At 42.7% G+C, this 11,286-nt stretch overlaps 1 non-coding gene across 1 annotated transcript; it reads right to left on the minus strand.

Moving 5' to 3' along the window:
* Positions 1-10,962: 10,962 nt before the first annotated feature.
* LOC131746850 (U6 spliceosomal RNA) lies at positions 10,963-11,071 on the minus strand. Its single transcript, XR_009332680.1, has one exon. It is a non-coding gene; the product is annotated as a U6 spliceosomal RNA (small nuclear RNA).
* Between the last annotated feature and the right edge of the window lie 215 nt (positions 11,072-11,286).

Raw genomic sequence — 11,286 nt, forward strand, 5'->3', positions numbered from 1 at the left:
GGCCACACCCCTACGGCATGCAGGATCCTAGTTCCCTGACCAGGGATCGAACCTGTGCCCTCTGCGTTGGAAGCTTGGCGTCTCAACCACTGGACCACCAGGGAAGTCCCAGAGACTGGGGTCTCTCTCTCATTCGTGTCTGCTCTCTCTCCCATCTCCCGTTTCAGCTGGCCTCCACTCGTCTCTGCAGGGATACTCCACGTGGTATGGCCTGGTTGCTGCCAACAGTCCGAGGGCCACGTCCTCTCAGCTTCATCACCCCAGGGTACAGCCGTCATGCCAGGGAAGGACTTTGACTGTCCTTGCTTGAGGCTCATGCCCACTCCTTGGGCCAGTCAGCGTTGCCAAGGAACATGTGTCGGCTCCTGGGGCCAGGGTGTGGGTCTGCTCTTGGAGGGAGGGGGTTGATAGCGTTAGTGGCCCCACAGCAGCAATGGCGACTGCTGGGCTTAGGACTGAGGCCAGGAGCTGGAGGAGGGAGATGATAGGGAAAAAATGGAGAAATTTCCAGAGAGATGGGGGAGGGCAGGTGAGACCCTAACCCTAAAGAGAGAGAGTTTTCATAAGAAAGAGGAGCAGCTGAGAGTGAGGAGAAAACCAGTTACATATATAATTTTAATTGGTATGAAAAGATTCAGCTCCTAAAAATGACTTGGCTACCCATCTTGTCAAGTTTCTCACTTCTTTGGGTTAAAGCAAGAAAGGCCTCCACCGTTGAACAAGGGGAGAGACACATCAGGCTTATCAATCGTTCATATCAATTCAACAAATATTTATCACCCCCTACTCTCTGTGCTAGGCATGACGTTAGGTGCTGGGGTCGCAAAAATGAAGGAGATGTGTTCCTGCTCTGAAGAGTAGGAGATAAAGGGCAACACGAGACACACAGTCCCACGCAATAAGTACTGTATGCATTAGTTCCTTGAATGTTTATTGAGCACCTACTATGTGTCTGGCCTGTGCTGGGCACCTGGGGATCTGGGGCTGTTAAAGACACAGTCTTACACCTGGTCAGCAGCCAGAATCCCATACTTACCCTCTTGCCACCTTCATTGCCCTGTATTGAGGTTATTATGATGATATTCTGTTCTTTCCAAGTCTAAGCACCACACAGGTGGGAAAACGTCTGCCTTGCTCCTCCACGGAAGGCCAGGACCCATCAAATATTTGCTACATGAATGGACAACACACTAGACATAGCTCTGACATGATGTCACTTTCTGAGAATCCAGGAAATCTTCAAACTGACTTTGTTCCCTCTATAAATAGCCTTTTATTTCTTAGCTGATGTCATGATGCCAGTGGAGAAGCAAATGATCATTTGGAAATATTCAGCGATCTACTTCTATTATTTGCAACTAGTGAAAATGGCAGGAAAATATCATTCTGGCATCCTCTAGGTATTAGCTGATTTAATCCTCATGACAACACTGTGAGAGGTAGCTAAAATTTTATAACATGAGTTAACCCAAAGGCCAGAGAGGTTAAGAAGTTTGCTCAAGTTTACACAGCTGAGAAGAGGTAGAGCTGGGATTTGAAGGCAGGCAGTTGAGCTGCAGAGTGCGACTCTCTGACCACACACAAGCTACTGTCCCCAAGGACAGCACTAAAGCATGCACACGTCCCATGAAAGCTCCACGGAGACCAATGCTTGCATACAAGGCCCTTTCTCTTCTTCCTCAGTGTTTCCTACCTTGTGAAGCTGGCCCTCTCTGAAGTTCCAGGCTTCGAATAAAAGGGAATTTCCAAAAGAAACCTAAGCCAAAACCTGGTCTTATTCAAGAATAAAGGGCTCCTTCTTTTGCTTTGTTTCCAACTCATTTAGTCCTTAATGTTTTTCCACATTCAGATTTGTTTCCCCTCTCTAGAGCAGAATAAAAAGAGATTCTACTGGAAAATGGCTTCTTTTTGCCTTGACAGCATGAAATAAATGTCCCTCAGCATTTCTGTTACTCATTAAGAAACATGGGTCATGATTATGATGAATAAACTAGAGTTTGGGTCAGGAGGGCCCTTCTGACCTACTTCTTGCTATGGCATATGGAGCTGATGAGTTCGTTTAAACTGTAGTCACCTCCACTTATCTGTCTTCCACATGCCTTTTCTCACACATGATGCAAATGTCCAGGCTCAAGAGGGAACTTGTTGGACTCCCTTGTATTTCCACTTGTCTGTGTAGGATGGTTGCTCCTTACCTGAGAGCCCAGGGAGGGAGGCTTCTCAGCTGAGTTCCTCCCTGTGGGATACAGGGGCTGCCTGCACCACGGACCTGACTCCTCTGTGGGCGTCACTTCCCCAAACCCAGGCTAGGTTGCCTCATGCCAATCTCTGAGCCTGCCTCTGGGAGCAGGTCAGGTGGCACCAGCACCTGGGTGTCTGGGCCTTGCTTATTAAACCGTCACAAGTCTTGTGCCCTGCCTATGTGGTCATTTCTGCATCACCTTTAAAGCTGCTTAGAAAAATGTTGATGGTGCCTGAGAACCCATGACTGAGGCTGATGCTAGGAAAAATCACCTTGGGCCCTCTCCCTCCCTCCCATCAGAAACATGATTATCACGTGGCAATAATGGTCCAATCATCATTAAGGGCAGCCAGGAGAGAAAAACCCCACGGGGGCAGCAGGAGTTGAGTGAGATAGTGTATGGGATGTCAGGGAGCTGTGAGGTCAGATGGAGAGAATTTTCTTGTCATAATGGAGAGAAGCTGGGAGCTGACTGTATGGCCATGAACTACAGGCTCTCAGCAGCTGTCCCCAAATACCCCGAGAGAGGGAAAGGAGCGCCTTGTCCCCATGCCTGAGAAAGTCACTTTACCTCTGTCTACATAGGGCAGAAAGATCATGTTATGACTGGAAATATTACTCCAGTTCTTCCGGGCAATACTCATAGATTCTGATTCCCAGCTGCTCGTTGACCCAGTGGGGCAGGGATGGTTGCCACAGCCTCATCAGTGATGGATAACAATAACAGCAGGCGTGTGAAAGGCACCATCTCTGTGGTTCTCCTTCATGGAGAAGTCCACCCACTCTGAATTACCCAAGAGGGCTGTTGCAGTCACTGAAGTCTTGGCTGTGGCCACGATGCTCTTTCCTGATGGTATCTGGTGCCTCCTCAGATAACCTCCACTATCTCTGTCTCTGCCTTCATCTCGAACCCTGGTATGCTGGCTCTGACACAGGAGCCATGACAAACTGGTCCCCAGATCTCTGACCCAGGCGCTATCTGTTGCTAAAGTGTGCATGCTGGCTGTTTGTTTCAGCTGTGCCTGGGACCTGTTGGGCAGAGCGCTAATTCTCTAAGTCAGCATTTCAAAAAGAACATTAAGAACAAGTTAAGCCTTTAGTTCAAATAGCACAGTCAATCCAAGAGCAAAGCACACTGGATTTTGAGGCCTCGTGAAATGGTTCAGTCTTAAAATCAAAAGTGGTCATGGAAAAGTGGCATGCACTCCTTCCCCCAGGAGAGAGAAATTTATGTGTTGTGTGTGCATGTATGCAGGTATGTAAGCCATTTGATTTCTCAGGGTTTTAGTTTTCCTACCTGTAAAATGGGCACAATGGAACAGTGGTCCAAACCTCATAGTCCATTTTTTGTTTTCTTAGAGACTTGGAAATGTGGGCCAGAGCTTATATTCCTGGCTGATATATACTAGGTGTATCAAATATTACTCTTTTCAAATTACTTTTTAAAGTTTTTAATATTTATCTTCTAAGATTATAGTTCATAGTTTCTGTGAATATACCTTCTAAACTGACATGGTACAAAGCACCCAGACTCACCACTCCTTTGTCACTAGAATTAACCCAGATATTACAGACCATTTGCTTGTGGGTCTGTTTATTTTACTTCCTCATTGGCAAATGCATTGATTCTGGTTATTGCAGGCTTAGCAATGTCCATTATTACTGAGATCCAGCCATGCGGTCGGCACACAATGAGCACACAGCTCCCAGGGCAGAATAACGTAATCAGGTACACCTGTGGGGCACATTACACGTAGGAGACAGGGTGGGCGATGCCCTAGGGCAAGGCTGGGAGGCAGATGACTGCATGACAGGCTCTGAACCTGCTCCTCAGTGTCCATCCCTTTCCAAGTTCAGCAGTGATGTGCTGTTCTGGGGAGGGCTTTGGGGAGGAGAGAACTTGAGAGGGGGAATTCAGAGAGCGAGGAGAAGAGCAATTTTCTGGGATCCTCCCACTTACCTATAAGACTCTCGGGGCAAGCTCCCTTCAACTAAGAGCTCCTGAAACCTCAATTCCTTAAAGCCTTCTTGATAATACTGGACACATAATGGAGTTTTTCCTCATACCCACCTCCTAACGCTCCCATCGGTACTAAACACCGGTCTAAAATGAGTAGGTTTCCCTTTGCCTAAACGTTTCACAAGCAAGTACTAATTGTTTTACCAGCATTGATAAACTTTTCTGTCTAGGTCATCATGATTTAGTCACAGGATGTTTTGAGTGCTTACCGTGCACTGGGATTATCTAATTTACTTCTCATGAAAATCCTGAGAAGCAGGGACTGTAATACCTCCACCTTAGACTTTAGCAAGGCTAAGGAAACTTGCTCAAGATCACACACCAGGATGCATCAGAGCTGGGGGCTCAAAGCAGGTCATTTGAATCCAGAGCATGTATATCTGACCATGATCCAGCGTGCTAGCACGCTACCCTAAGTACCCACTATGCGCCAGCTCAGGGCAAGGTACTGCAGGGGCACCAGGAAAAACAAGATATTCCTCCTGCCCTCAAGGGGACCTAGGGAGGTGAAGGCAAAAATATGTGCTATAACGCAGAAGACACTGTCCTAGACAAAGATAGAACAAAAGTGCTGCAGGTGCTCGAGAGAGGAGTGGTCCATTTTGGGTGGAGAGCTATTTTATCTTTTCAATTGCACTTGGCTTCCTTAAATTAAGGTATATTAAAATGACAACTCAGGGGGGTTAATGGCAGACTGTGGGAGGGCTCACGCCAAAGAGTATTTCCCAGAATTTCTGCTGCCAGTGTCCTTGTCCCCATGGTGGGCCAAAGCCACTCCCCACCTCTGCAGAAGACCCTCCAGCACTAGCAGCCATGTGGCAGACAGGGTCTTGGTGCTCTGGCCTGGTGTCAGGCCTGAGCCTCGGAGGTGGGAGAGCCGACTTCAGGACATTGCACCACCAGAGACCTCCTGGTCCCATGTGATATCAATCGGCAACAGCTCTCCCAGAGACCTCTGTATCAACACTAAGACCTAGCTCCACACAACTGTCAGCAAGCTCCAGTGCTGGGTGCTCCATACCAGACGACTAGCAAGACAGAAACACAACCCCACTCATTAGCGGAGAGGCTACCTAAAATCATAGTAAGTTCACAGACACCCCAAAACACACCACCAGACACAGCCTGGCCCACCAGAAAGACAAGATCCATCCCCACCCACCAGAACACAGTCACCAGTCCCCACCACCAGGAAGCCTACACAACCCACTGAACCAACCTTACTCACCGGGGGCAGACACTGAAAACAACAGGAGCTATGAAACTGCAGCCTGCGAAAAGGGTACCCCGAACACAGTAAGTTAAACAAAAGGAGAAGACAGAGAAATATGCAGCAGATAAAGGAGCAAGGTAAAAATGCACCAGACCAAACAAATGAAGAGGAAATAGGCAGTCTACCTGAAAAAGAATTCAGAGTAATGATAGTAAAGATGATCCAAAATCTTGGAAATAGAATGGAGAAAATACAAGAAACGTTTAACAAGGACCTAGAAGAACTAAAGAGCAAACAAACAATGATAAACAATACAATAAATGAGATTAAAAATACTCTAGAAGGAATCAAGAACAGAATAACTGAGGCAGAAAAACGGATAAGTGACATGAAAGATAAAATAGTGGAAATAACAACCACAGAGAAGAATAAAGAAAAAAGAATGAAAAGAATAGAGGACAGTCTCAGAGACTTCTGGGACAACATTAAATGCACCAACATTTGAATTATACGGGTCCCAGAAGAAGAAGAGAAAGAAAAAGGGTCTGAGAAAATATTTGAAGAGATGATAGTTGAAATCTTCCCTAACATGGGAAAGGAAAGAATCAATCAAGTCCAGGAAGTGCAGAGAGTCCCATACAGGATAAATCCAAGGAGAAACACACCAAGACACATATTAATCAAACTATCAAAAATTAAATACAAAGAAAAAATATTAAAAGCAGCAAGGGAAAAGCAACAAATAACATACAAGGGAACCCCCATAAGGTTAACAGCTGATCTTTCACCAGAAACTCTACAAACTAGAAGGGAGTGGCATGACATATTTAAAGTGATGAAAGGCAAGAACCTACAACCAAGATTACTCTACCCAGCAAGGATCTCATTCAGATTCAATGGAGAAATCAAAAGCTTTACAGACAAGCAAAAGCTAAGAGAATTCAGCACCACCAAACCAACTCTACAACAAATGCTAAAGGAACTTCTCTAAGTGGGAAACACAAAAGAAGAAAAGGACCTAAAAAAACCACCCCGTAACAATTAAGAAAATGGTAATAGGAACATACATATCAATAATTATCTTAAACGTGAATGGATTAAATGCTCCAACCAAAAGACACAGGATCGCTGAATGGATACAAAACAAGACCCATAAATATGCTGTCAACAAGAGACCCACTTCAGACCTAGGGACACATGCAGACTGAAAGTGAGGGAATGGAAAAAGATATTCCATGGAAAAGGAAATCAAAAGAAAGCTGGAGTAGCAATACTCATATCAGATAAAATAGACTTTAAAATAAAGAATGTTACAAGAGACAAGGACAGACACTACATAATGATCAAGGGATCAATCCAAGAAGAAGATATAACAATTATAAATATATATGCACCCAACACAGGAGCACCTCAACACATAAGGCAACTGATAACAGTTATGAAAAAGGAACTTGACAGCAACACAATAATAGAGGGAGACATTAACACCTCACTTACACCAATGGACAGATCATCCAAACAGAAAATTAATAAGGAAACACAAACTTTAAATGACACATTAAACAAGATGGACTTAATTGATATTTAAAGGACATTCGATCCAAAACCAACAGAATACACTTTCTTCTCAAGTGCTCATGGAACATTCTCCAGGATAGATCATATATTGTGTCACAAATCAAGCCTTGGTAAATTTAAGAAAATTGAAATTGTATCAAGTACCTTTTCCGACCACAATGCTATGAGATTAGATATCAATTACAGGGAAAGAAACTGTGAAAAATACAAACACATGGAGGCTGAACAATACACTACTAAATAACCAAGAGATCACCAAAGAAATCAAAGAGGAAATTTTTAAAAAACTAGAAACAAATGACAATGAAAACACGATGACCCAAAACCTATGGGATTCAGCAAAAACTTCCCTCCTTCAAAGAGGGAAGTTTATAGCAACACAATCCGACCTCAAGAAACAAGAAAAATCTCAGATAAACAACCTAACCTTACACCAAAAGCAGTTGTAGAAAGAACAAAAAACAAAAAACCCCAAAGTTAGCAGAAGGAAAGAAATCATAAAGATAAGATCAGAAATAAATGAAAAAGAAATGAAGGAAACAATAGCAAATATCAATAAAACTAAAAGCTGGTTCTTTGAGAAGATAAACAAAAATGATAAACCATTAATCAGCCTCATCAAGAAAAAAAAGGAGAAGACTCAAATCAACAGAATTAGAAATGAAAAAGTAAAAACTGACACTGCAGAAATACAAAGGATCACGAGAGATTACTACAAGCAACTCTATGCCAATAAAATGGACAACCTGGAAGAAATGGACAAATCCTTAGAAAAGCACAACCTTCTGAGACTGAACCAGGAAGAAATAGAAAATATAAAGAGACCAATCACAAGCACTGAAATTGAAACTGTGATTAAAAATCTTCCAACAAACAAAAGCCCAGGACCAGATGGCTTCACAGGAGAATTCTATCAAACATTTAGAGAAGAGCTAACACCTATCCTTCTCAAACTCTTCCAAAATATAGCAGAGGGAGGAACACTCCCAAACTCATTCTACAAGGCCACCATCACCCTGATACCAAAACCAGACAAATATGTGACAAAAAAAGAAAACTTCAGGCCAATATCATTGATGAACATAGATGCAAAAATCCTCAACAAAATACTAGCAAACAGAATCCAACAGCACATTAAAAGGATGATACACTATGATCAAGTGGGGTTTATCCCAGGAATGCAAGGATTCTTCAATATACACAAACCAATCAATGTGATACACCATACTAACAAACTGAAGGATAAAAACCATACGATAATCTCAACAGATGCAGAAAAATCTTTTGACAAAATTCAAAACCTGTTTATGATAAAAACTCTCTACAAAGTAGGCATAGAGGGAACCTACCTCAACATAATAAAGGCCATATATGACAAACCCACAGACAACATCGTTCTCAACAGTGAAAAACTGAAACCATTTCCTCTAAGATTAGGAACAAGACAAGTTTGCCCACTTTCACAGCTATTATTCAACATAGTTTTGGAAGTTTTAGCCACAACAATCAGAAAAGAAAAAGAAATAAAAGGAATCCAAATCGGAAAAGAAGAAGTAAAACTGTCACTGTTTGCAGATGACATGATATTATACATGGAGAATCCTAAAGATGCTACCAGAAGACTACTAGAGCTAATCAATGAATTTGGTAGAGTAGCAGTATACAAATTAATGCACAGAAATGTCCTGCATTCCTATACACCAATGATGAAAAATCTGAAAGAGAAATTAAGGAAACACTCTCATTTACCATTGCAACAAAAAGAATAAAATACCTAGGAATAAACCTACCTAAGGAGACAGAGAGCTGTACGCAGAAAACTATAAGACACTGATGAAAGAAATTAAAGATGATACAAACAGATGGAGAGATATACCATGTTCTTGGATTGGAAGAATCAACACTTTGAAAATGACTATACTACCCAAAGCAATCTACAGATTCAATGCAATCCCTATCATCTACCAAGGGCATTTTTCACAAAACTAGAACAAAAAATTTCACGATTTGTATGGAAACACAAAAGACCCCTAATAGCAAAAGCCATCTTGAGAAAGAAAAATGGAGCTGGAGGAATCAGGTTCTGTGACTTCAGACTATACTATAGAGTTACAGTAAACAAGACAGTATGGTACTGGCACAAAAGCAGAAATATAGATCAGTGAAACAGGATAGAAAGCCAGAGAGAAACCCACGCACATATGGCCACCTTATCTTTGATAAAGGAGGCAAGAAAATACAATGAAGAAAAGACAGCTTCTTCAATAAGTGGTGCTGGGAAAACTGGACAGCTACATGTAAAAGCATGAAATTAGAACACTTCCTAACACCATACACAAAAATAAACTCAAAATGGATTAAACCTAAATATAAGGCCAGAAACCATAAAACTGTTAGAGGAAAAACATAGGAAGAACACTCTTTGACATAAATCACAGCAAGATCCTTTTTGACCCACCTCCTTGAGTAATGGAAATAAAAACAAAAATAAACAAATGGGACCTAATGAAACTTAAAAGCTTTTGCATAGCAAGGGAAACCATAAACAAGACAAAAAGACAACCCTGAGAATGGGAGAAAATATTTGCAAATGAAGCAACTGACGAAGGATTAATCTCCAAAATATACAAGCAGCTCATGCAGCTCGTTATCAAAAGAACAAAGCAACCCAATCCAAAAATGGGCAGAAGACCTAAATAGATATTTCCCCAAAGAAGATATACAGATTGCCAACAAACACATGAAAAGCTGCTCAACATCACTAATCATTAGAGAAATGGCAATCAAAACTACAGAGGAACATGTTAAAAAAAAAAAAGATTTACAAATGTGTAAAAAAAAAAAAGAGTTACAATGTAAGAAATTTGCTTAGGGACTTCCCTGGTGGCACAGTCATTGAGGGTCCGCCTGCCAATGCAGGGGACACGGGTTCAAGCCCTGGTCCGGGAAGACCCCACATGCTGCGGAGCAGCTGGGCCCTGTGCACCACAACTACTGAGCCTGCGCTCTGGAGCCCGCGAGCCGCAGCTGCTGGGGCCCATGCGCCTGGAGCCTGTGCTCCGCTATGGGGGAGGTCGCTGCCATGGGAGACCCGCATACCGCAGCGAAGACCCAGGGTGGCTGGAGGTAAATAAATAAATAATTGAATAAATAAATTTATTAAAATAAAATAAAATGTACCAGTGATTTGAAAACCAGGAATGCAGAGAATATAATGTGCTCACTTTCTAAAAAAAAAAAAAAGAAATTTGTTCAGATATATTTTCCCCTAGTTATTAATAAATCAAAAAGTAAATGATAAGATTGGACTAAGTTAAATTACTCAGGTGCTTTTTGTAAAGCATTAGTGTAAGAGGAGAGAATTAGACTACAATATACTGGTCTGCACCCACTGCCCCTTCCAGATGGGGAGACAGAGCTGGACTAGGAAGCTCCCCTCCTCCCCCTCTGTGGAACTGTTCCAACTTCCTCAGGCCCCTGCAGAGCAGTTCAGAAGCCTGTCTGTCTCTGTCTGTCTGGCTATTCCAGGGAGTTTACTCAGCTGCCTGACATTCTTTTTTTGTTTGTTTTTAGTCCTTTTTTAAAAAAAAAAAAATTAAGACTTTTTTTAAAGAGCAGTTTTAGGTTCACAGCAAAATTGAGCAGCAGGTACAGAGATTTCCCATAAGCCCCCTGCCCCCACCCCCAGCCTCCACCGTGATGAACATGCCCCATCAGAGTGGACATTTGTTGCAGTTGATAAACCCACAGTGACATTATCACCCAGAGTCCATAGTTTACATTACAGTGCTCTCCTGATGGTGTACATTCCATGGGACTGGACAAGTGTATCATGCCATGTAGCCATTATTATGGTATCATACAGAGTATTTCACTGCCCTAAAAATCCTCTGTGCTCCACCTATTTACAAAACTATGAAACGCTTTGTTTGAATTCGCACGTTATTCTTACATAGTGGCCATGCTAACCTTCTCTGTATCTCTCTAATTTTACTGTATGTGCTGCCGAAGAGAGCGCTGAACTTCTTTTGATGAGGCAAAGTCAAAAAGGCTTTCCCTTCTTGAAAATCAGCCCTCAGACGTAGTGACCGGAGGGCTGCAGAACCGGCACAGGTCGGCTTCACGTTGCACTGACCACTATCACCGCCACTCTGAGCTGGTGGGGAAATCACTTCCCACCCTCTGCCTGAACCTGCAGAGGACTCAGGTCTCTGGCAGCAATTTCTGGATTGA

Source organism: Kogia breviceps, chromosome 1, assembly GCF_026419965.1.
Source record: "Kogia breviceps isolate mKogBre1 chromosome 1, mKogBre1 haplotype 1, whole genome shotgun sequence".
NCBI classification, from domain to species: domain Eukaryota; kingdom Metazoa; phylum Chordata; class Mammalia; order Artiodactyla; family Physeteridae; genus Kogia; species Kogia breviceps.